At 38.8% G+C, this 25,203-nt stretch overlaps 1 protein-coding gene across 9 annotated transcripts in view; it reads left to right on the top strand.

Annotated features, from left to right (window-relative positions):
• Positions 1–25,203, top strand: part of LOC102159433 (uncharacterized) — a 908,266-nt gene that overhangs the window by 469,552 nt on the left and 413,511 nt on the right. For 8 of the 9 annotated variants that reach the window (XR_014831357.1, XR_002339577.2, XR_014831356.1 and 5 more), the window contains one exon: positions 19,623–19,770. The gene's annotated coding sequence lies outside the window, so the exon portion shown is untranslated. Of the gene's footprint in view, positions 1–15,489; positions 15,523–19,622; positions 19,771–25,203 lie in introns of all 9 variants that reach the window. The other variant, XR_014831355.1, reaches the window with a different exon arrangement.

The raw sequence follows: 25,203 nt of genomic DNA on the forward strand, positions 1-25,203 counted from the left end.
ATAAAGATTTTCTCCTTTTTTATTCTAGAAGTTGCATAGTTTAGGTTTTAAAATTATATCAGTGATCCATTTTGAATTATTTTTTATATAATGAAAAGATATTTATCAAAGTTTGTTTTTTGCATATGGATATCCAATTGTGCAAGCATTATTTGTTGAAAAGACTGTTCATTCTCCACAGAACTGCTTTTACAACTTGGTCCAAAATCATTTGTCCAGGTATATATGAAAAAACATTTCTAGACCCCCTGTTCTGCTCCATTAATCTACTGGGCCATTTCTATGTCAATGCCACACTTTTTTTTTTTTTTACTGTAACTTTATAATAAGGCAGTTTTAGTCTTCTAACTTTGTTCTTTTTCAAAGTTGGTTTGGCTATTCTAGATTCTTTGGAATTTCCATATGGCATTTTCATGTGAATTATAGAATCTATTTACTGATTTCTACTTAAATACCTGATAAGATTTCATTGAACCTATAGATATTTGAAAATTAACATTTTAACAACATTGAGTACTTTAACTTATGAATAGGATCTCTTCATTTATTTAGGTCTTGTACAATCTCTCTGCAGTGTTTTGCAATTTTCAGTGTTTAGGTCTCATATATCTTTAGTCCAATTTATCTTTAAGTATTTTCTATTTTTGATATTATTGTAGATAGTATTGTTTAGTTTAAATGTCCTATTTTTCCTTGCTAGTGTATAGAAATATGGTTGATTTTTTTCATATTGATCTTGTATCATTCAAACATCCTAAATTCACTTGTTAGTTCTAGTAGCTTCCTTGTAGGTTCTGCTGGATTTTTTTTTTTTTTTTACAAAGATGATCATGTAATATACAAATAAATATAGATAACTCAAAACCACTAAGTATAAACTTGACCTAATTGACATTTATAGAACACTATACCCCCCCAAAAACAGAACACATATTCTTTCAGACAATATTTACCCAAGAAAGACCTATTCTGGGTAAGCCATAATATGTCTCAATAAATACAAAAGGTTAAGTCACCCAGAGTATGCTCTCTAACCACAATATAATTAAATTAGAAATCAGTAACAGAAATATTTATATAAAATGTATAGACTTTTAAACACCATTATTTTTTCAAATTTTTTTCTGCCTCTTTTCTCTTGACTCTCTGGGGACTTCAATTACACTAGATTAGGCTACTAAAAAGTGCCCCAAATTCATTGTTAATCTTTTTAATGAAAAGATATTTTTCTTCTATTTTTCACATTGGATAGTTTACATTGCTATGTCTCCATGTTTCCTAATTTTTTTCTTCTCTAATGACTCTCTGCTACTAGTCCTCTCCAGTGGACATTTTTTTCTTACCCATTGTCGTTTTTACCTCCAGAAGTTTGGGGCTCTTATTATATTTTCCATGTCACTATTTAATGGTTTGAATATAAACAATCAGATGTAATTACTCTTTTAATTTTTTTTTTTTTTTGGTCTGGTAATTCTATCATGTGGGTGAATTCTAGGTTGGCTTTGGTTATTTAATTCCCCCCCCCCCATTTTTGGGTCATGTTTTATATATTATTTCATTCCTGGACATCTTTAGTTGGATATCACCTTTTTATAAATTTTACCTTGTTGAGTACTACACTTTTTCATATTTCTATGAACCTTTAGCTTTGTTACTTGGAAAACTTTGATTTTGGGGGAAGGAGGGTTGATTTTTAAGGTTTGTTACATTGACTGGAGCAGCATAGCGACCAGGGCTCATTATTCCCCAATATAGAGGTAAGACCCTTTTGAATACACTCACTGTGCTCTGTGGTGAAGCCACTCTTCTTAACTCCATGTGAGCATCAAATACTAGTCCTTTTGGATGAAAAGGTTTCTCCAGACTTGGTGCTTATGTACGCAGAGAGGGATACAGATCTCTAGGGCTCTCTGCAGCTGTCTCCTCTGGTGCTCTGTTCTGTGACTCTGGCCACTTTGTCTCTCTGGACTTGCTACAGTTATCTCTTCAGCAAAAGGGATCCCAGGCTTTACCTGTGCCACATATGGCCTGGAAACACTGTTAAAATGCTGAGCTGGGCTCATCTTATTTGTTTCCCATCTCTTAGGAATCACCGACCTGTGCTTCCTGGGGTATAGTGTCTTGAAAAATCATTATTTCACGTATTTTATCTAAGTGTTCTGAATGAGTTAGGAATGAAAGTTAATCCAGAAATAGAAGTCAGTTAATGTGATTTTAAGAAATAAAAAGAGAGACCATTTCTTATCTATATATGTTTATCGATATCATAGCTCCTGCATAAGCAAAAGGTCCCTTTTCAGTTTCATTTCCTTGAGACTATAACCTTTTTTATCTAATTGTATCCCTCCAAATGAGTCAGTTCCTTGTTTTCCTCTTTAAAATCTATAACATTCATTATCTCTTAAGGGAACTGGGGGGACAACTTTTGCTTGCCTATTAGTAAATAGTTAAATCAATGTCTTTCAAATTTGCTCAGATAGCTCAACAACCACCTTAGCTTCTTATGGAGCATAATCAAATACTAATACATTTCATCTCATTTTATATACTCCAGAACTTTTTTTTTTTACTTTTAAAAAATGCTGTCATATGAGCACAAGTTTCCCACCTCAAGAAATAATACTAATTTAGTCATCCATTTATTCATTCAACATGTACTTAATGATCACCTACTGTGATATATGTATGATACTAGATATAAATTCCTATATTACTGTTCATAACTATTATTAACAGGGTGTTTGGGTCAATCAGAATCTGTGCAGAAACTTCTTTTATGAAGATTTATCCTGTAATAGATTTGTCTTTATGAAACATTCATTGGTACCCTCAGATATATAGGAAATCTAACCTGAATCGTACTCTCAGATAATTATAGTGCTGACACCTTAAGGATCTGTAAGAGAACTCTGGAATATCAAAACTGAAGTTTAATACCTCTAAGAATATTACCAACAAACAGATAGAAACTCAAAAAAGAGTCATTGATTATATTTCAAATCAACTCCTGTGTTTAGCTGTGTGATATTTTGTGATGTAGTGTTTAGTGCTCAGATACTATATCAACCATCATGCAAATTCAGGAAAATTTTCCAAAATTTCTCTGAAAGATGATCATCATTAAAAAGTCCCCTTTTTTAGTGATAGGGACTCTAGTTCAAAGAACACCCACACCTGGAAATGGAAATTGATACAATCTTTTAGAGGGCATTTTGGCAATCTGTACCCAAAATCTTACAGTTTGTGTCTTTTGATATGAATTTCTGGGAAGTTATCCAAAAAAATTGTCAAAATGCATGTACAAAGTTGAGCTATAAGAACATTCTATACTGTGCTTCTTAAAGTGGTGAAAAATTAAGAAAAACCTGAATGTTCAAAAAAGGAATTTAAAAAAAAAGATAGCAATACAATAAGGAAATAATCTATAGTTATTTGAAAAGGAACATCTCAAGGTACAGAATGATTGTCATGTTAACTTGGGTAAAAAAATTTCATGTTCCAGACTGCAAGTGTTATTTGACCCTTTTGTGCATGCATGTGTGTGTGTGTTCGTGTCTCTATGAAGCGGCACATACACACACATGGTATAAAGACCATAAAGGCTCCTTGACTGAAAGGTTACCCTGAAACATGCTCATGTTACCTCTGTGACTGGGGACTGAGCATGAGAACACACAGGAGAGCAGGGAATGCTGAAGCATGGAGGAAACAGTCAGCATCATGGTCAGGCCTCCTCATCAGACACAGCCCCGCTCAACAACCCCTAGCTTGTCATCTGCAGACAGGGTTAAGCCATCACCTGTTACTTGCTTGCTCTGTGTCACTGATCCTGACTTTTCTCCTCTGCCCAGGCCCTGTGGCCTTGGATTTTCTCTTGCTCTTTATCTTTCTCTTCTCTTGCTCTCATTCTGTCTGCTGTTAGTTCTGTTATCAGCTGGCAGATTCTTTTTATAAAAGAATTAAACTTCCAAAGAGGGAGGTCTGCTTGACTTTATTCACCATTGTTCTAAATAGAGGGTCCCTCTTAGACCTCACCTCACTGGCTGGGGCCTTTGGATCAGGCACCCATTCCTGTTCCATCCAGTCATGGTCAGCAGACACATGCAGCCGAGAGAGAACCTTTCTTAGTACACCAGCCACTCATAGCCTTCTCTGCAAAGGTCAGTGTAGTAGTGAAAAGAAAGGAAGGGGCAGCCCATTATAGATTTTCAGAGGGTTCTCATGACTAGATAGTTTTGCCTTGTAGTGAGCTAAAATCAGCCTCTATTGTTGGAAATTACAATAACTCTGGCTCAAGTCGTCAGTGTTGGAAAATGAGACACGTGGACAAGGAGAAATCTCGACAAGGCTCTTTACTTCTGCAGAAGGGTGAAGGCACTCCAAAAAGTGTGCGCACCGAACAAAGGACCCTCTGCTATTTATCCCTAACGCAGGTGATGTTCCTGTCTCCTTCCCATTGGTTGGGTCGGGCATGCATTCTTCCCGGTTGGCTAATTTGAAACAAATTGTTACTGGGAAAAGAGGTAAGGAGGAAGGGGGTCGCAGGGTTGATTCCGCGGAAGCCGGAGCAGGAGCAAAATGGAGTAACTGAGATTTCCCTTGATAGAAAAGACATTATGTTACTTTCCACACTATGTAACTTCAACCTGATCTTGTTCTGTTCTCTCCAGTTTTATTCTTTCTTCTTTTCAAATATTTGAGGAGAGTACTAGTTCCATATCTTTTAACCATTCCTTGTATGACAGGGTTTCTAACCTCTGTTCAACTTGGTTCCTCTCTTCTGTGATGAGGACAGAATTCAGTTTGTTAATAGGCTTTTAAAATGTGGCTCCCAGAAATAAACACCATAGCCAGATGTGATCTGCTGACTTATAATTGCAGGTTACCTCAGCCTTTCCAGCAATCAAGTCAGCTTCCTGGTTTCTATTGAAATGCTCTCCAGCCAGGTCTCTCACTCCTACAATGGATTTATTGTAATGTGGATGTAAGAATTTGCATTTGCTTCTATGAAGTTTCCCCAACTCTATCATCAGAACAGTTGCCGGTATGCCCCAGTTTACAAGCACTTTCACAGACATTATTTCATTTAATCCTCTCAGCTTGTTGATTTTGGCCCACAGCTGCTGCTTGGTCTATAAGATCCTTCTTAGGTGTCAGTCTTTGCTATAGTCACCATCAAAGGTGGTGTTTTCAAGGTAAGTTTTTAAGTACTGAACAAAGGTGAAGTAAATATCCCCCTATAGCACAGAGAGAATATATGGCAGGATGCCCCATGCTGGGGCTGTAATCCCTACATGCGCATGTGCTGAAACCCCTGAGTTGAGAGAATACAGAATGGGAGCCAGCTGATGAGGGATGTTTTAGAGCATCCTTGACAGAATATATATCAATAGGAAAATATTTTCTCTAAAATGTGCACAAGCATGCTCTTCTTTCTGTGTACATATAGTGGTAGTCAAATGCAAGAACAGGACTTTCTTGAGAGGTGTGTAAAGTCATGGATCAAATACAATACTTGGCATTGGACTGAACTTGTTAACTTCTGGGACCTTCATACTAGTCTCTTTAAGTTCTGCCATCACAACTTATTTCTATCTCACCTTGGAAATATGGGAGCTCTGTGGTCCAGGTGATGCCCTCCAATCCCCATGTGCTGCCTGGTGGGCATGATTCACCTGAGAGTCACTGTTGGCAGCATTGCTCATTTGGTTGCTACTGGGTCCACCCTCTGTAAGGAGCGTACTCTCTTTCTTTGTTTCTCTGCCATATTTTCACTGTCTTACATCACTGATAAAATGTAGGTTTGTTTTTATTCCCCTCTTACAATAGTCTGACTACTTACTACTCAGCTATAGAATATAGATATAGACTTATTACTTTATTAAAATGTGTTGCCAAGTATCCACTTTTGTATAGAACATTCTTCTGTTGGCAGTGGTGAGAGCTAAAAAAAGAATTATTAAATTCGAACCAAGTAAATTTCAGGATATCTAAAGTGCATCTGTGTATAAAGCCATACAATCTAATATCAAATAGAAGCAAAAAAATAGTTGGATTTAAAAACTTTTCATAAATGTATTTTAGGACCTGATCGCTAGATTTTTTTTTTATCAACTATATCTGATATTCCTATAGAAATCATTTAGGAGCCCCTCTAGCTCCTTATGATTTAAATGAGATTGTGTGTTGGGTAAGACAGTTTCATAGGTAGCTGTGTGTGTATGTATCTGACTGAGTATACCTCGGGGAGGGGGGCGTGTTGTGTGTCTAGCCTGTGTGTATCTGTGCATATAGAGAGGACAAAGCACGAGGGAAAAACATAGTCCTGTCAGCTCTCCCCCTCCATTTAGTGTCATTTCAACACTGACAAATGTAAACACAGATAAAAAGAATGCAAAGAGCTTATTGTTACCGGTAACAAAACATCTGGAAAAAGATGAGGGCATAAGTACAAAAGCCCTTTCTTACCAATTCCTCATCCCCACAGTTGCCGGTTGGGTATGGCTTACTATTAATTTTAGCACATTTCTTGAGTACATAACAATGTATAGTTTTTAGATGTTGAAAACCAGTTGCTGGTGAGTTTGCCGAAATGGTTCATTTTTTAAGTATTTGCACTCTCAGTAAATGAGGACATTTAGTCTAAACAGTGCACATTCACTTTCTTCATCAACCACATTCCTTTTTGTTTGGATAGATATATATTCTGTATGCCAGGCAATAGGCATACTTTATTTATTCCACATACCACGCTTTACAGTAGATAGTTTTACTGCTATTTGATAGCTACAGGAAGGAAACCTCAGACAGTGGGGCAATTAGCTTTTGGCCGTTGAACTAGGATGTGTAGAGCCATGAGCCCAGTTCTCTTTCACTGCCTAGCCCATTCTTTCCCAGTAGTGTTTCCCAGTATCTCTTGGATTCTTTCCTTTCTATTTTGTTAATCCTGTGATGCACAGACTTGGTGACTTGATCTATACCTTGCTTCCTAATAACTGCTTTAATATGATACAGCATTTAATGAGCAATATCTCCAGCAAAATGAAAGGGTGAGAAGCAGAGCTCATATTCCAACTTTTCTTCCTCAGAGAATGCAGAGTACTAGTGAATTCTGCTTCTCTTTCAGAGAAAGCTCTCAGTAACCACTTAGCTTTCTTGTCATCTGATTCTGTCTCCTTAAGAGGGAAAATCCATGCTTGCATCAGATATATTAATCCTGTGTCAGAGACAACACCTCTGCCTGGTATTCACACATATGGTACCTTCAGGCCCATGCTTATGCATTATTGAAAAAGTCAGCATGAAGAGAACCGTGAGGCCCTCCCTAGGTTCCTGGCTGAGGAGAATTGAGAAATGGTAGTTCTGTCTGGGTAACTGTAGGCTATTATTTAGGCTTCTGGAACAATCTGAAGAGGATCTAGCTTTATTCATAGCTTGGTGCTACTGTTCATGGATAGCAATGCCTGTTGCATTTGAATTTAACCTGAAGCCATTGCATTATGATGCTGAGAAAACAATGAAAGAGATTAGTATTCTGGACAGCACTGGGTTTGCTATGTTTTGGTAAATGGGTATTAGTTGGGTTGTTTGTTGCCATTTTCTTCACCGAGGCAAGAGCTAAATGCCATCTTCAGTTCTGTATCCATTTGCAGCTTTTTATATCATCTTCCTAGCATACGTTATCTGAGAGTGAGTTTTCAACTTGATCTCATCTCAGAACTCTTCAGGACCATCTCTGGATCCTTGAGGTTAGTCATATACTTTTTTATTCTCCAATCCAGTAGCTTCTTATTTTTGTTCAAAAATAGAAATGAGTAGAACAATATTTGAAATGAAAATATCATCTTTCCTTAGAAGGTCTTATCAAATAGTATTGCCTGTTTGTCTGTGAAAGGGTTTATCTTCTTAGAGGCTCTAATTCAGGAAAGGCTAACACTGGCTGCTATTTGCACTTTGATTTACACATGATTTCAACAAATATTTCTTGGGTCCAGGCTCTCTGGAGGGGACTATGCTGATTACCAGTAATACTCAGCTGAGAGCAACCATCATCACCTCAGGCTTCACCCAGTGGCTTTCTAGATAGAAGTCAGATTTTAAAACACATGTCCTTGCAGATTTCTCTTTTGCCCCCTGTAATGTGCTGTAGCTTGGATAATTTTCACTTTATCGGATTTAATACAAAAATTAAATACCTTTACAGTTAAAACCACCTTATTTATAAACAAAGGGAAAACAGGGCTGAAGGAACTTATTTTGTTGAAAACACTTGTACTCCTGGAATTTATTGAACACATTTGTAAATCAATGAGCTAGGTAAATTGTAACAATGGACAAAACAATGAAATTTTTTTGAAACATCTATCTATCTATCTATCTATCTATCTATCTATCTATCTATCTATCTATCTATCTTCTTAGGTAGGGCTGTACCTGCGGCAAATGGAGCTTCCCAGACTAGGGACTGAATCAGAGCTGTAGCTGCTGGCCTATGCCATAGCCACAGCAATGCAGGATCCGAGGCGCATCTGTGACTTACACCACAGCTCACAGCAACACTGGATCCTTAAACCATGAGTGAGTCCAGGGATCAAACCTTCATTCTTATGGATACTAGTCAGATTCATTTCCACTGGGCCATGACAGGAACTCCAACATTGATATTTTTAAAGAGTCATTTAGTAAAAGCAAATTCTAGAGTGTTCCTTAAGTGAGGCCACTTGAAAGAAATCCTGACTCATCACTAAAATACTTCCTGGGGGATAAAATGATTGAACTAATTCCATTTTAAAGGTAGATACTTAGATAAAAAGATCCACGTAAAATTTATCTCTTCAGTGTGAAATAATAGAACATGGGTATGTTGGTCTGTGCCTATGATTTCGACAGAGAGCTCCTAAAACTCATGAAAATTCCTAAGTGATAAGAGCACTAGGAGCATCTTTTGTTCTAATGAGACAGCTCTGGGTGGGCACTTGGATGGCTCTTGGATGGGGCTTGGTCATCAAAAAGATCAAGTTATAATTAGGAACCTGGAATTTTCGGCTCTTTCCCCACCTTCATCTCCTTTTCTAGGGAGGAGAGAATGGCCAGAAATGGAGTTAACAATTGATCATGCCCATATTAAGAAGCCTCTATAATATCCCAAAAGTGTAGGTTCAGGAACACATCCACTAAGTGGGAGGGTGATGCACCCCAGTGCCAGAGAGGCAGAAGCTCCTGTACTCAGAACCCTCCTAGACTTCACCTTATGTATCTCTTCATATTGTTCTTCATCTCTATCCTTTATTGTATCCTTTAATAAGCTAGTAAACATAAGCCTTTACCATTCTGTAAGCTGCTTGAGCAAACTAACTAATGAGGAGGAACATGGAAACTTCTGATTTGTAGCCAAATTGGACTGAAGGTGTGGGTAACTTTAGGAAACCACTGCCTGCAATTGGCAGCTGAGTGAGGGGCTGTCTCCTGGGACTGAACACTTAAACTGTGAGATCCAATACTATCTCCTGTAGATCATACCATAGTGGAGTTAAATTGCAGGACACCCAGTTGGTGTTACAGAATTAATTGCTTGTGTGGTGAAAACCCATATACCTGGTGTCAGAAGTATTCTAAGTATAGTAGTAGTGTGAGACTAAAAGAAACACAGGAGGAAAAAATGGGGGTTTTCCAACTCACCCATTAAATTACTGAGCATGCAATAACGTGCTGTCATAAACAACATGAATCTTAGCAAGTATCTATTAAATATAACTTGAAATCAACAGCTATGGAGCATATTAAAAACCAGATTATATTAGAAATATTTATAGTCTATTTTAGTCTTTTTAGGGAAAAATAGATTACGTCTTCTGTTTTGTTTGTTTGTTTTGTTTTGTTCTGTTTTTTTAGGGCTGCACCTGTGACATATGTACCCAGGCTAGGGGTCGAATTGGGGCTGTAGCCTCCAGCCTATGCCACGGCCACAGCAACGCAGGATCCAAGCCGTATCAGCAAACTGCACCACAGCCCATGGCAATGCCGGATCCTTAACCCACTGAGCAAAGCCATGGATCAAACCTGTGTCCTCATGGATCCTAGTTGGGATCCTCATGGATCCCACTGAGCCATGGTGGAAACTCCTACGTCTTCTGTTTACAAGCTCAACTTCTAGTACTGATTTACCCAAACTGCACAAATTCTTAGGAGACACTATCTTAGTTTAATTCAGTTCTATGCCATCCCAAAAGCAGTGAAAGAGAGATTACGAATGAACACAGTGGCCAATGGAAGCAAATCTAAAATTCAAAGTAGTGGAATCTTAATAGCAGAAGTGTTTTCAATAGGCTTCCTCTGTCTCCATGCAGAGTTTGGGAAAAATCCTCTTGCTCACTATTATTAAAATATATGGCTAAGAGAGTCCACTGGATCAGACATAAAGATGCATTTTCTACTCTAAGATGTTACAGAAGAGGATGGAAACAATGAATAAGCATTGCCTCTGGGTTCAATCTCAAAAGCTTCTTAGTTCCTGGGCCTGGTTTTGCTTTTTAAAGCACCCATAAAATCCTAAAACATCTCAAAATTATCTTTTTTTTTTTTTTTAATACTCAAGCCTGTCCTGTCATAGCTTATAAGAGGAAAAGTAGAAGTCCAGATATCTGGAGACTTTTTTATATTCACCATTTCAAAAATTTAGTATAATTCTATAAAATAAAAACATTATAAAGTTTAGTAAACATGTCTTAACTAACTTTTTGACCATAAGTTTTTCTATAAATGGGAGTTCCCATTGTGGCTCAGCGGGTTACAAACCCAACTAGTATCCATGAGGATGCATGTTCAGTCCCTGGCCCCATTTATTGGGTTAAGGATCCAGCACTGTTGTGAGCTGTGGTATAGGTTGCAGATGTGGCTTGGATCCAACACTGCTGTGGCTGTGATGTAGGCTGGTAGCTGCAGCTCCAATTTGACCCCTAGCCTGGGAACTCCCATATGCTCTGGTGTGGCCCTAAAAAAGCAAACAAACAAAAAACCCCCAAATATTTATAGCTCACAAGGAGATTGAAAAATGATGGTGTTCAAAGAGATCAACCTTAGATAGAAGAAGAGGCATATCCTCCACTGTAATGAGAAGGCAGGTGGGCAGAGAGGGCTCAGTGTGTGTTGTTTTTATAATTATTATTAGAGAAATATTTGGTATTTGGGAATTCCCATCAGGTAGTCTCTAACTTCTATTTAAGAGGCAAGTTCATATGGTAAATACCAAAAGGAACAAGACTGTTTCAGAGATTTGAAGAAAGAGGAGGTTTATTTTGTCATTGTAGATTGTATTGAACAACTGAAGATGTTGGGCAGTGTTACTGGCCCAGTTGAGTTTTAATCTCAATACTTTCACCATAATGTGAATGCTATTTTTGCTCAATGGAAACATTTGCATGGAGGCATGGAGGAGGAAGTAATTAATCAGTGTAGAAGGGAAGAGAACCCAGGCAGGTGTGAAAAAAGAGGAAGTGACAGTGCTGATATGACCTTGAGGAATGAGTAGGGTCTCCCTGGTATGTAGAAGGTGAGGGTGGGAGTATCTTGCTTAGTGTACAGAGAAATGGGGGCAGGAAGGGAAACAGTGTATTATTTTGTCCTCATTTTGTCTATAATGATCTTAAATTCTTTCTTCGAGGAAGAAGAGAAGAGATGAGATAATAGCTCTTCCAGAAACTAACAAGAGGGGAAAAATCACCAAAAGTTGGGATAGATGGAAAGGCTTTTAAGGTGGGAGGCTGGAAGAAGTTTCCTCCTTCTTTAAAGGAAGAAGGGCTAAGCCTTGAGTGGAAGGGTGGTAGAAAGAATGTCTGAAGAAAAAACAAGATATCTATAGAACCTGGTTTTGGCTTCCAGATTTGATTTTTAGATGCCTTGATCATTTTTTTTGCCAATTGGATTTTTATGTCTACAAAATGTCTATACTCATGTTCTCTTCCTGCCCATGTAAATATTTGATATTACTAATCTTATTACAGAGGCTGCCATATTTATATTTCAGGCTTTTATTTTGCCAGGGACTTTCTTGCCCTTGGTTATAAAAGTATCTCAGAGGTTCTGCTCATTTAGAAAGTATGTATGGAATGTAAAGTGGGTAAGTGCCTTTGATATCAGAGGTGGTACAAGGTGCTATGGGATTAAATGCCAAGTGGTTTGCTTAGTCATGGCCACATAGGAGAGTTTAAAGACGGAAGAAAGCCCCATGGCTGGAGACATCAAGGGAGTCAGCTGTGGTCTCAGCCTGGAGGAGACAAATCTATCTGTAGCATTTCATTATGTTATTTTCATGATTTCATTAACCTAAATTTACAATTTTATGAATGCCGCAACAGAACTCCTCTATGTACACCTTAAATATGTCTGATAGATGGGTACCCTTGTCCAGGATCACTCACTGAGATATTTAAGGATTTCCCAGAATATGAAACACTCCTCTGCATTTTTTTATATTTTCAGTGGTTTATAGTTTCATAAGAGTAATCAGAACCTTTTTTATTTCTATTTTTAGCATAACGTTCAATTAATAACTTAAAAGACTGTCCTTTACTCTGAGATTATGATCATTTACCTTTTTTTTATGTGGCAATGTCCTTGTTTTATAAAACGGTGGTGTTTAAGTCAGGGCAGTTTCCTGAGATTCCATTTTCTTGCTTTTAATTTTTATGCTCACCAGGAATTGTTTTCAGCATCATTGGATTTCTGAACGTTGGAATCTGGGAAACTCCAGTTTTGACCAAATTACACAGCATTGCATATTGCTCCCCATAAGACAAAAGTCAGGCTTGTTTCAAACTGACACAGCACATGTCGTAGTGAGGGTTGGTGTCTGGGTATCTGCACCTCGCTCAGCTTAACTCCTTTCTGTTTGTGATTTGGATGCAAGACCATCCAGATGAATAAAATCTTGCCAAAAGCAGTGAAGCCTATTGCTGGCAGGAGTCATAAGTCCTTCCTTGGGGAGAGAGATAGGTGCCAGATATAAAACCAAAACATGTATTCACCTCCTCCTGAAGAGAAAAGAGAAAAAAAAAAACAGTAACAAGCTCAGCATCAGTAGCTCTGCCAGACACATTATATATCACTTTTCCACTCCTGGGAAATCAGTGGTGAGATGTTTATCAGACTAACTCCTTCCTCACATGGGCACTGACATTAGTTTAGACTCTTCATAACTGAGATGGCAGGAACCCTGGCACTGACCCAGTGGGGCTCCTTCAGAAGATCTGAAGCAAAGATCTTGCTTTTTTTCATTGTTGGCACTTGGTCTTTAACACTGATGAGGAAAAAGTTTATAATCTCTTCTTGCATTGGGAGATAAAGACATATTGTCAAGATACAGATGACAAAGTCAGCTCAAAACATTCTTGCTGAAATGGATGGATATTAAAAAAATTTTTCAATAACCAGTATTGAAGGAATCTGATTCTCATCACTGCAGAATTACACTTGTGTTCCTCTACCTCAGGGCAGTGGTATAGCTGGATTCTAACATAAGGTGAGTGAGGATGGGGTGGGGCCTTCACTGTTGATTGGAGAGGTGAGCCATGGTGTGACATTGCACCACCCCTTGATTCCCGTCTCTGAATGGCTCATGGTCTTGTTTCACCATTCTTCCTTTCATGTCTTTTCATCATAGCCTTACCAGCTGTCATATCAATACATCAGTATACCACCTTTAAAAACATTATTAAGGGCTATGCTGAGGAAGGGCCTTTTTGCATTTCTGGAATGGACCAATGTCTTCCTAGTTTTCTCGCAAACATCTGGTTTTATAGCAAATGTGACTGCATTCTGGCTTCAGCTATAACCTTTTTAAAAAATTGTCTTTCCTGAAGAAATACAAAATAAACCTTTCCTTGATTCAGGATTTTCTTTGGTCTAAAAATCTCTATAGGATAATAAACATATTTGTAGTTAATTAATCATCTACTAATTAATGACTATTTGTAATAATCCTAATGTTTATTTAGCATTTACTACAGATTAAGCACTGTGCTAAGCCTGTCCTTATGTATGTTATCAGTTGGCATGTGAACCAAATATCTGAAATATGACATAACATGAAAGGCAGTATGGACTTAAGTATGGCAGTGTAGAGGCTCTGGAGTTAGACACAATGGGTTTGGATTTTGATTCACTCACCTGTTAGCTTGGCAAGTTGAATCTCTCCTAGCCTTGATTTTTAGATATAAGTTAAGCAAAGTATGACCTATATTGTTAGGGAGAATCTAAGAGCATTTATGGAGATCGTAGCAACAGTGAGGCTTAAAAACCTGGGGTCTTAAATACCATCACAAGTGAGACCAGGAGAAATGGTATGAGGATTCCCTGAGTAGCAGGGATAAAGGAAGAAAGAGCAGCTGTGAGAAGCCAGTCTTTGAGTGAAGAATGATACTTCTATGAGAGTAGAAGAGGAGGAAAGACATCCTGATTAGAGTATGTATCAGTTCAGAGAGGAGAACATTTATTGCTTGTTGAGAGCCAAATATGAGTCAGGCACTATGCAAAGTACTGTATGTATATTATCTTTAATTGTCACCACAAGTCAACAACAGGGGAAATAAGAGCTCTGTTTAAGCTGGGGAATTTCAAATGTGTTTCCTAAGATGACACAGGTGGTAAACGGGGCTCCTGAATTGAAACCTACACTCCCAGGTTCCCAAGTTCATGTGCTTTCCATTGAGGCAGGGCAGTGTTGTGGTCATTAACTTGCACTATGGGGCCCCACTTTTGCAGCACATTCAGCTGCTTCTAGTTTTGGTACTGAAAATGGAGAGGTGGTGGGGTGGTAATGGTGTTGGGGTGTGGTGAAGGGGTGTGGTGAAGGGGTGCAACTCAGCTTGTCCTGAAAGTATTCCAGCTAAGTACTCTTCCAGCCATTGTCACTCTGCAGGGGAAGGCAAGGTAGCCAGCTGGGCTTCCCTGCTGGACTCTGCCTACTCCTGGGCTGGGGCCTCATCCATTCTTGCTCCACAGCACTGTGGAGTCGGTAGGCAAACCTGAAAGAGAGAGTGAGATTTTGTGCCTTTCACTTATGACTTCTCTTGTCCCAGAACCCATAACAGAAAATGGTGGGCTCCATATGGAAACAAATGGGATCTGACAAAGACATTTTTAAGATGTTTATCAATGGAGGAAAGAAGCAAATGTTTATCTAGTATTGTGCACTGTGTGAAATTCACATATGACATATGTGCTCTCATTGAATTCTCAGTACAAGCTGGGATGTGTGCTTTATCATTGTATGATATCAAACAGCTTTCTATGGGTCACACAGAGTAAAAATTTCAGAACTGAGACTTACATTTAGGATGATTTAAGAGTACAGATTAATCTGGCACAAAAAATAGGAGGATTTAAATGAAAATGTGTATGTGCTGAGAAACTCCAAATAGCCTAGATAAGTTATAATAAACTGTATCCCTCATTTCCTATTCATGAATTGATACTCTTATATTTTCTTTTAAGGGTGTTCCTGCAATAGAAAAAAAAATATCACAGGTGATTTTTTTTGTCAAATAAATCTTCATCTTTTCATCTCAAAAAAACAAAACTTCTGGTGGAGCTAGGAGATGTTTTATGTATTGGATTTAGCTTCTATCAGCAGTGCAAATGGTGTCTGTTGATCAATGGCAAACTATACCTATGAATCAGCTCTGCCCTATAAAGTCTCCAAAAGTCTTTAGAAAAGAAGAGAGAAACTGTCCTGGCTTCTAAGCCTAAGAAAACTGGGGATGGATCTATAGGCTTGAGGATGTAAAGGTGATCCACATCCTATGTGTGCCCTTAGATACTTAATACAGCTGTTGAAAAAAATAGTTATTTACAAAAATACGCATACATCAATTCTACTACCGTGTTGCCATGTTGTGTATAATTTACTTTCACACGCTTCATCATTGACATTGTGATATATATAATGGTTAGTTTCAATCTGCTCCCCGGGATGGTTAGTGGCCCTTGTTGGAAATATATATTCTATGGTATATTAGTTTCCTGAGGCTGTCATAACAAATTACCACCTACAAACTTAAAACAACAGAACATTATTCTCTCACTGTTCTGGAAGCTAGAAGTCCAACACTGTAGTGTCAGCAAGGCTGATTGCTTTCTGGAGGCTCTGAGGGCAAATTCATTCCATTCTTCCCTCCAAGCTTCTGGTGACTGCCAACAGTCCTTGACATTCTTTGGTTTCTAGATGCATTAATCCAGTCTCTGCCTCAGTCTTCACAAGTTCTTCCCTCTGTATGTGTGTGTCCAAATTTTCCTCTTATTTTAAGGATACTAGTCTTTATGAGATGTTAATCCAGTTTATGACCCCATCTTAACTTGATTACATCTGCAAAATCCTATTTCCAAATAAAGTCACATTCACAAATTCCTGCTGGACATGAATTTTGAGGGGACATTCTGCAACCTAGTACATGAATTATTAGTTAGCATATAATTAGAAGATTCTGCTCCAAAATTAGCTATTGCAAGAAATTCAGTTGCCCGGCAAATGTCAGAGTTTGTAAAGTGGCATAGCAAGAATCAGAAATGGGTTTTCATTCATGAAAATGGTGGTGTTTGAATATGTGAACTGGCTAGAAATATTAGAGAAACAGTCGTCATCCTTGCGTGTATGAGGCATATAAATGTAGAGAGTCATGTGGTCTGTACCCTTCGGCATGGTAGCCAAGGCTTCCCTCTGACAACTTCTGGTTACTTTGCTGATGACTGAATTTAGCTAAATCCTGCCTCTAAAATACTGTTGTGTTTTCTTGGGGGAACTAAAAGTTTAGAAAGCTGGAAATATAAAGCTTACAGTACCGGTTGTATGATGCCTTTTGCAACTGCTTGATGATAACTGTTTGTATAGCAGAATTCAGCTTGAGACTTTCTGAGTAATGTTGTAGGAAGGAGATCAAGTACACACACATATCTCTTCCTATAGGACATGCCTATCAAAAGAGCCTAATAATTGTGAACAGCGAAATTGGCTGAGGTCTATTCGCAATTCATATCCACCAACATTTTCCCATACTTACAGATCTTCTTGTCTCCTTTGGACTGCCATTCTTACCCTCCTTTTTAAAATATTTTTTTAATTACAATGTGTTGACTTACAATATTCTATTAGTTTCAAGTGGACATTTAATTCTCATTACATAACATCATCCATCATTTCAATGACTATCTCAAGATTTGAAACCTATCATTGAAGATTTTCAATAAAGAAAATTGATTTGGCAAAACTTGAACTCTTCACCTGGGACTTTCCCATGTTCCTTGCCATACTCAGCAGTGGCAAATCGGCTCCTGTGTCTCTGACTGACTCAGTGTCTCTGGAATTCCCTCCTTCATGCATTCCATGGGAGCCTCCGTTTGGTGGCATTTAGTTGATGGTGCCAGGCATCTGTTGATTTGGCTTGGGTTTAATCTGAACCTTTGTTGTTTGACTGGGATTTGTCTTTCTGAGGGGACTTTTAATCATGAATCACCAGCTCTGCAGAGCAGTACATGTGGATGTTGGGAGTGAGAGTTTTATTTTTAATATCAAAAAGCTAGTTTTTAAAAATCTTCAAAAGTACATCATCTAGATTTTCAGAAGCAGTTCTTTTGGAAAAAAGTATACTGTATGGTCCCCTCATGCTATTTTTCTTTCATGCAATTAAACAAATAAGCAAACATGCAAACAAAGTAATGGTGTTTCTTCTTGGTTAAGGTCCAGATCATTGATCCCGGTTGATATGTGCCCTAGTGAAGAAGTTGTGGCTGTGGCATGGGTCACAAAAGAGACGAAACAACTGAGTGGACTGTGGGAGTAAACAGCTTGCCCACGTGGATCTGTTCTTTTCTTTTTACCCTAATCTCTTTTGCTATGTTCATCCTCATTGAAAGGATGGTGAAGAGAAGTGCAGGGCTGGAAAACTCACAAAAGAAGAAAACCAAAGTGTGAAAGTGGTTCTTGAAAGTGACAGTTGCATATTTGTGCCACGTAATTTTTGAGTAAATGTGTGATTATGCTAATGCGTGTCAAGCTCCCCAGGAATAAATATGCCCAGAATCAGGGATTAGGTCACCTGATCAATGCTGATGATAAACTAATCCCCACCTTGCTTGAGGGGGATGGAGGAAAGGGTACAGGGAAATGTGGACCTAGGTAACCCTGGCAATAGCAAAGGTCTTTTTAAGGGTCGATGCTGTCAGGTTAATTTGTCTGTCATGTATAGGTAGCTGATAGTATTTTAAGGGAGTTTTTCAGGTTGAACATAACTCTCATATTTCACAGGCCACGCCTTTGGTACAGGTACCTGATTTCCTATCTATAGCGCATTCATTCTCTGTCCCACCCATAGAAAGTGCCAGGAAGACTCATCATTAACCACTGAAAACTTTGTTTCTAGGTGACAGTGCATGCCTTACATTATAAAACCTAAGGCAATAAATGCATTCCTTCCTTTATTCCCTTCTGAAGATTTTGTTGGTGATTCAATACGTGAACCTGATGGCTCATTTGCTTAGTCACTTAGTAAATATTGAATAAGAACCTACTGGGCAATAAATATGAACATAAATAAATATATTGAGAAGAGAAAAATGAACAGGGATTAAGAGCTGCCACTGATGTTTATTGACTGCCTTCTGTAGCCCAGCACTTGTTTTTAAAAAAATGTTTTTTATGATTAAAAATGTACTTAGAAATAACAGGCAAATCATTCCTTTAGGCTTATAATGCAAAACATCAGCCACTGTTTCACTGTTTCAATTCTCATCTCCTAGAGGAAACCTCTTTTAATCCTTTAATCTTCTGGTATTTGCCTCCATAGTTTTACATAATATGCTAAACTGCTATTTGTCAATTTTAGATATTACCTATGAACATGCTACAATGGAAGGCAACTGTTTAACTTCCTTAAATACCTCTTCTCATCTCAAATACACACTTATACTTTCAGCATTTTTATAATCTAAATTATACTTTCTGGTCAGATTAGTATTCAGTCTCTACATTGCTAGGTGTATATAAACATTATTCAAAGTTAAGCCAAATGGACACCTGGGTATGTGGGGAATGTGAGGTATCCCAGGGTTTCACTGCTCCTTACGAAGACTTTCCATTGGTGTTACTGTTTTCATCTCACCAACACCTACTTCCAAATTTCCGCCTGGCCGCAATTCCTGAGTCTTCTGAGATGCTAAAGGGCAAACGAACCTTCTTAGTGATTTTATTTGCTGAAGGGTTTCCATGTTTTCTGGTCTGGCAAATCACTTATCACAAATCAGTCCATAGCTTTCTATATATACGTTCTTTTTTCCCTCATCTTATTTCTTTTCCCTTGCTTTCTTTGCCCTTATCAGTTTAAGAAGGTTTTGTTTACTCACTGAAATTTTAATATATTCCTGGAGTAAACCATATATGTTTTAGTCTCCTGTGTTTAACCAGTGTTTTGCATACTCTTTTAAAAGTCTAGCTAATAATTCTACATACCATTATTAACCTCGTTTTATAGATGACCAAAACAAGGATGGAAAAAGATAAATAACTTGCCCAAAGTTGTACAAATAGTGAGTGGTAATTCCACTTACTAATACAAATCATGTTCTTTTCTTTTCAGCACACTGCCTTTTACTGCAAGACACAGTTCCTGTTTTAAGGAGTTTATAGTTTCTGTGGGGAGATAAGACAAGTGCATGGATATTAGATAGAATGCATTAAATGTCAGGAACAAGGAAAATGGCCTAATGTGCAATGGGAACTCAGAGGTGAGAAAAATGTTTTTCTGCTCATTTCTTTGTGTCTGAAACCCCATTTGGAATTGAAGTATATGTCTTGTAGTACAGGAGGGACATGTCTTCATACAGCAACCTTATTTTGATGGTATTTAATCCTTATTCTTTGGCCATTTGGGATTCCATGGAGTCTTTGGAGTGAAGCAGACAGTTAATTTGTATTTTCACATAGTAACTGTTCTTAAGGTATTTTAGAAAAAAAAATAAGGCAGATTTTTGACTCACTAAATACCTATGAGTGTACTTGACATTAAAGGAATTCAAGAAAATTATTTTTTTTTGTCTCTTTGTGCCATTCATCATGCACAATCCTTTTTTTTTTTTTAAGATTTTCTGCTTTTCTGCTTCAAGTTTTACAGATTTAAGTTTCATGTCTATGATCCATTTTTAGATATGTATTTTTAATTTGGTAAAACATATATATAACACAACCTTACACCTGTTGAATTTTTTTTTTTTTTTTTTTTTGCCTGCCCCAAGGCATATGGAGTTCCCAGGCCAGAGATCAGATTCAAGCTGCAGTTGTGACCTAAGCTGCAGCTGCAGCAACACCAGATCCTTAACCCACTTTGCCAGGCCAGGGATCTAACCTGCATCCCAGTGCTTCCAAGATGCTGGTGATCCCTTTGTGTCACAGTGAGAACTCCCACTTCGTTGAATTTGAAATGTGTGTTTATATTATATATTGACAGCCCTAAATGTAGAAGATGGTTTATATATTTATCCACGTCTATCCAGACATGAATCGATTTTTTTTTTTGCCAGTTAGGACTATTATCACTTATGCTACTTGTACTATGAGGATCCAGGGCTCTAGCATCCTAGGAGGCAGGATCACATAGTGAGTTGGGGTGCACAGTCCCTGAAGTGAGCCAACTGGGCTGTGTTCTCTTCCAGACTCTGGTGCAGCTGCTATTTGACCTTGGCAAATTTCACTGATCTACTCTCTCTGTCTCAGATTTCTCATCTGTAAAATGGGAATAATTACAGAATATAGCTCATAGTATTATAAGGATTATTTGAGTTAATGGATGTAACAAATGTGATGCACTTTGGAGGATGCCTTGTCCATAGAAAAGGCCATATCATCAACTATTCTCCTTCAAAGAACCTCGTAAAGAATCTGTCTCTGAGAGCCACACACGCTTCAGGAACTGTTTTGTTTACTATAGTGGAAGCTTCTTCAATCACATGTTTATTATTTTATTGTTCAACAATTTGTTGAGCACCTAATATGCACCAGACACACTGCTTTGTGCTCAGAATGTAATGGAGATCAAAATCAGACCTGCCTCTGTCTTCATGGAATCCTCAGCATGATGGGAGAGAGGGTTACAAATCAATTAATTAGACAGGTAAGTGTAAGATTACAACTTGATAAGTGTGAGGAAAGATGGGCTACATGGCTCCTTATTACATTTGAATGCAGAGAGTTTAGCTCCTGAGAGACCAAAGCTTTGTGTTTCTTGAATAATCCAAGAGCTCTGATGCCAAAAAAGGGAAGGGCTGTTCTGCGCAGAAACTGAGAACATCCTGAGAAACTAATTAAAACCTTCCTTTTTGATTACACCCTGGAGGATGGGAATAGCTTCCTCTCTCGCCTTTCCTTGACACAACTTGCTCAGGAGGAATGCAAAGGATGGGTGGGATCTTCCCCAGCATGAAGTGAAAGGAAGCAACATACCAAAGGGATGACGGCTTAAAAAATGCTGCAGCTGCTGATTCCACCTCCACCCTCTGGGACAACCACTTTGCAATATTTCAAAGGCAAAGGCAACTTACAGGAAAGAAGAAAAAAAATGCATTTAACAACTTCCTTGTCTGGAAGTCTGGATAAGAGTGGAGCACATTTTAAAGTTGCCTTTATGGCAGAAATATACATGGCTTTACAGACATCCGTGCCTGGGGTTCCCAGAGCCCAAGTGTGCATTTACACATGAAACACTCAGTTTTTCAAGGCATTTGGCAAGAAACTTGACTCTTGAAGCCATTTGAATATAATACTTGTTCTTCTCCTGTGTACTCCTAATGCCAATTTCACCAGAAAGCAATAGCTGGGAATTACATCCAAAATTCCCCCTGCCATTCTTCATTACCAATGCTTGAAAGGGGGATGTCCTCCTGCTGAACTTTTTAATTGTTAATCTCAGAAAAATGCATTCCCTTTCAGTATCATGTAGCACATGAGGAAAAATTGAGTTTAAATGTGAGCGAAGACAGAGTGTCATAAACCGATGGCTGAGAAACAAAATCTAAATATTTTACCCCCATTTGATGTGTGTGTATGTATCTCTCTAGTGTATATATATATATATATATATATATATATATATATATATACATTATACATATATATATATTATATATATATATATATATTAGGGCTGCAGTTGTGGACTATGGATGTTCTCAGGCTAGGAGGTCAAATTGGAGCTATAGCTGCTGGCCTACGTCACAGCCACCGCAACATGGGATCCAAGATGCATCTGCACCAGAGCTCACAGCAATGCCAGATCTTTAACCCACTGAGCAGGACCAGGGATTGAGCCCACAGCCTCATGGATACTAGTTGGGTTCATTTCCGCTGAGCCACAACAGGAACTCCTATCCGATTTTATCTCATTCATTTTCTCTTCCTTCAAGCTTTCACATTTCATGTGGTTGGTTGATGGCTCTGCATTTAACATGTAAAACAATTAAGCGATTATTTCATGAGCATCTACTCTGGTTAGACAGGAATATCTTTGAATTCATGAAGATCATAGTCTAGAAGTATAGACATATCTGAAACACGTAATGGAAAAAATGTGATGAGTATCAAGGAAAAAAGATGCATAGGATACTCTAGAATCAAATAGCAATTGTAACAGTAATAACAGCTAAGATCAAGTCAGTGCCTGCTATGCACCCAGGCACTTATGTGCCTAAGCGATTTATAGGTACTATTAACTTTAATCCACATACCCACCTGTGAGGGACGGTACTATCTCTGTTTCTACTTTATAGATGAGAAAACTACAGCCCAGGGGAATTGATCACTTAAGTACTTTTCCGAGGCTGCCCAGAGAGGAAGACGTGGACTGGGATTGAACCCATGTGGTTTGGTTCCTGTGCTCTGTGCCCAAGTACACTCCCCTAAGGAAGAGAATTTATCCTCGTCATACTTGAGGAAGTGTACTGAAGCTGGAAAAAGTTTTAATGATTTCTGTTGTTATTTGTTTGAGTATTCCTTTAATGAAATAAATGAGAGAAAATGTTTTTCTTTTTAAGCATTAAGATAGATAGCTTGGAAATAAAAATAAAATGCCCCTAGATGTAATATAGGAGGATCTATGGGGGGATATTAGGAAACAATAGTGAAATTCAGGTAAACCATAGAGTTTAGTAGTGGTCACATACCAATGTCAGTTTCAATGTTGGTGACACATGTACCACTGTAATGTAAGATGGTGATAGTGGGGACAGGGGGTGGGGGTATATGGGGACTCTCTGTCTGTCTTTGCTACTTGCTCCTTTTCCTAAATCTGAAACGATTCTGAAATTAGAAGTTACTTAATCAAAAAGTAACATAAAATGTTTGTCTGTCTGGCCAACCCCCACTGAGCCTTTATTAGCTACAAAATGACCAGTTCTCTAGGAGAGAGGTGATCCCTCTCTGGCATCCTCCCCTGACTCTATAGGCCTGAGAACATCTCGGGCATCACACAGGGCATCTGTGCCCATGAATTCCCAGGTCCCTTCCCAGCCAGGCCTGGTGTGCTCTTTGTTCAAGTTGTACCAGCCTCAGGAGCCCCATCCACATACTCAGCATTATCTCCTTGCCTTTTCCTTCCTGGCTGTTGGGGTTTTGTATTCTTTGCCCTGACTCCATCCAACAAAATAGTATCTCAACTTTGTTCTGTTAGGTCTTTATGTAGCATGTTCTAAATCAAGGACTGATGTCCGGAGCATCCAGTTTGGCAGGGTTTACATTTTCATTTGTGGAAGCTGGCCATCTCAAGCCTGGGAGGCCCAATAGTGGATGATTCCTGAGGTAGCCGAGCCCCAGGGGAAACTTGTCTGCCTCATGCATGCAGCACCATCCATTTTTTTTTTTCCATGCCCATGGCTTGAGGAAGTTCCTGGGCCAGGGATGAAACCCACACTACAACAGTGGCAATGCCAAATCCTTAACTGGAGGGTCACCTGGGAACTCCCAGCACCTATTATTTTGATCTGTTGTTATTGTCACATGAAGTTTGAGAACTCTCAGTCTGCTGTACTGAAAGTGGAAAAGGAGACAGCCAGTTAAGTGAGGAATCAATACAATAAGACCCAGTTCAGGAACGTGCAGAAGAGTGAGAACAATTCTGAGTTAGGAGATAAGGGTTAGCTGCATAAAGTCCCAATGATTCTGCCTCCTGAATATTTCTCAAATGTGTCCCCTTCTTTATCAGTCAGAGTCCTATCAGGAAAAGAAAATCCTCTCCAAATATTCTAGAAGAGAGATTTTATACCAAAAACTAATTATACCGATGGTGGAAGAGCTGAGAAGCCAAACAGGAGACAAAGCAGCAGCTTAGATGTTAGCCACAGCAGGAAGCCACAATCAAACCTGGGTTGGAGGGACAAAAGGAGGAAGTGGGGTTTCCAGAGCCCTGGGCGGGATCCTTGGGCAGAAGCCAGAACTGGAGCATGCACACGTGCCAAAGAGGAGATGTGGCAGCTTCTGGTGGTGTCACCTGAGACCTAGAGAGGGAGGATGAAATACATTGGATTTTTCTTTCCTCCTGATTTCCAGTCTTCTGATAGTTAACTACCAGAGGCCCAAGCTAATTAGAAACCAGAAGACATGAAAGGCCAGTAAGTGCAGTCCAGAGAAGGCAGCCCTCCGTCTGCACAGCTCAGCCTAGTTTGACTCCTCCGCTGCCTCATTGTTACAGTTACAAAATCCTCATAATCATTCTCTTGACTTGACAATCTCAGTCTCCCTCCATTTCATCCTCTATACATCAGACAGTGTTGTTGCTAAAATAAAAGTGTACATGTTAAGCCCCTATTTAAACCTTTGGCTGACTTCCTGCTGACTACAGGCTAAGCCCAAGCTTCTTAGTGTGATGGACAAAGCCTTGCCTGGCTCCTGCCTTCCTCTCTAACCTCATTTTCCACAATCCATGTGTGGCTCAGTTGCAGTGCACTGAGGACTACAGTGGACACAGAGTGGTATCAGCTACTTCAGAAGAGGCTTGCTGGCCCAAGCATCCAAGTTGTCATGGTGGGTCGGGGGGAATAGTGAGAATAGCAGTCCTAGGTGCCACTTTCAAGTGGATTCTGGGACCACCATGAGGGCACATAGAGAATGGGAGAGGACTTCTAGTGAGAGCAGGTGAGAACATGAACGACTCTCTACAGGGCTCCTGGGAGACA

This window comes from Sus scrofa, chromosome 16, assembly GCF_054392235.1.
Source record: "Sus scrofa isolate SSC_HxYL_T2T_F1_AM1 chromosome 16, Sscrofa_HxYL_maternal_Yorkshire_Landrace_v2.0, whole genome shotgun sequence".
NCBI lineage: Eukaryota > Metazoa > Chordata > Mammalia > Artiodactyla > Suidae > Sus > Sus scrofa.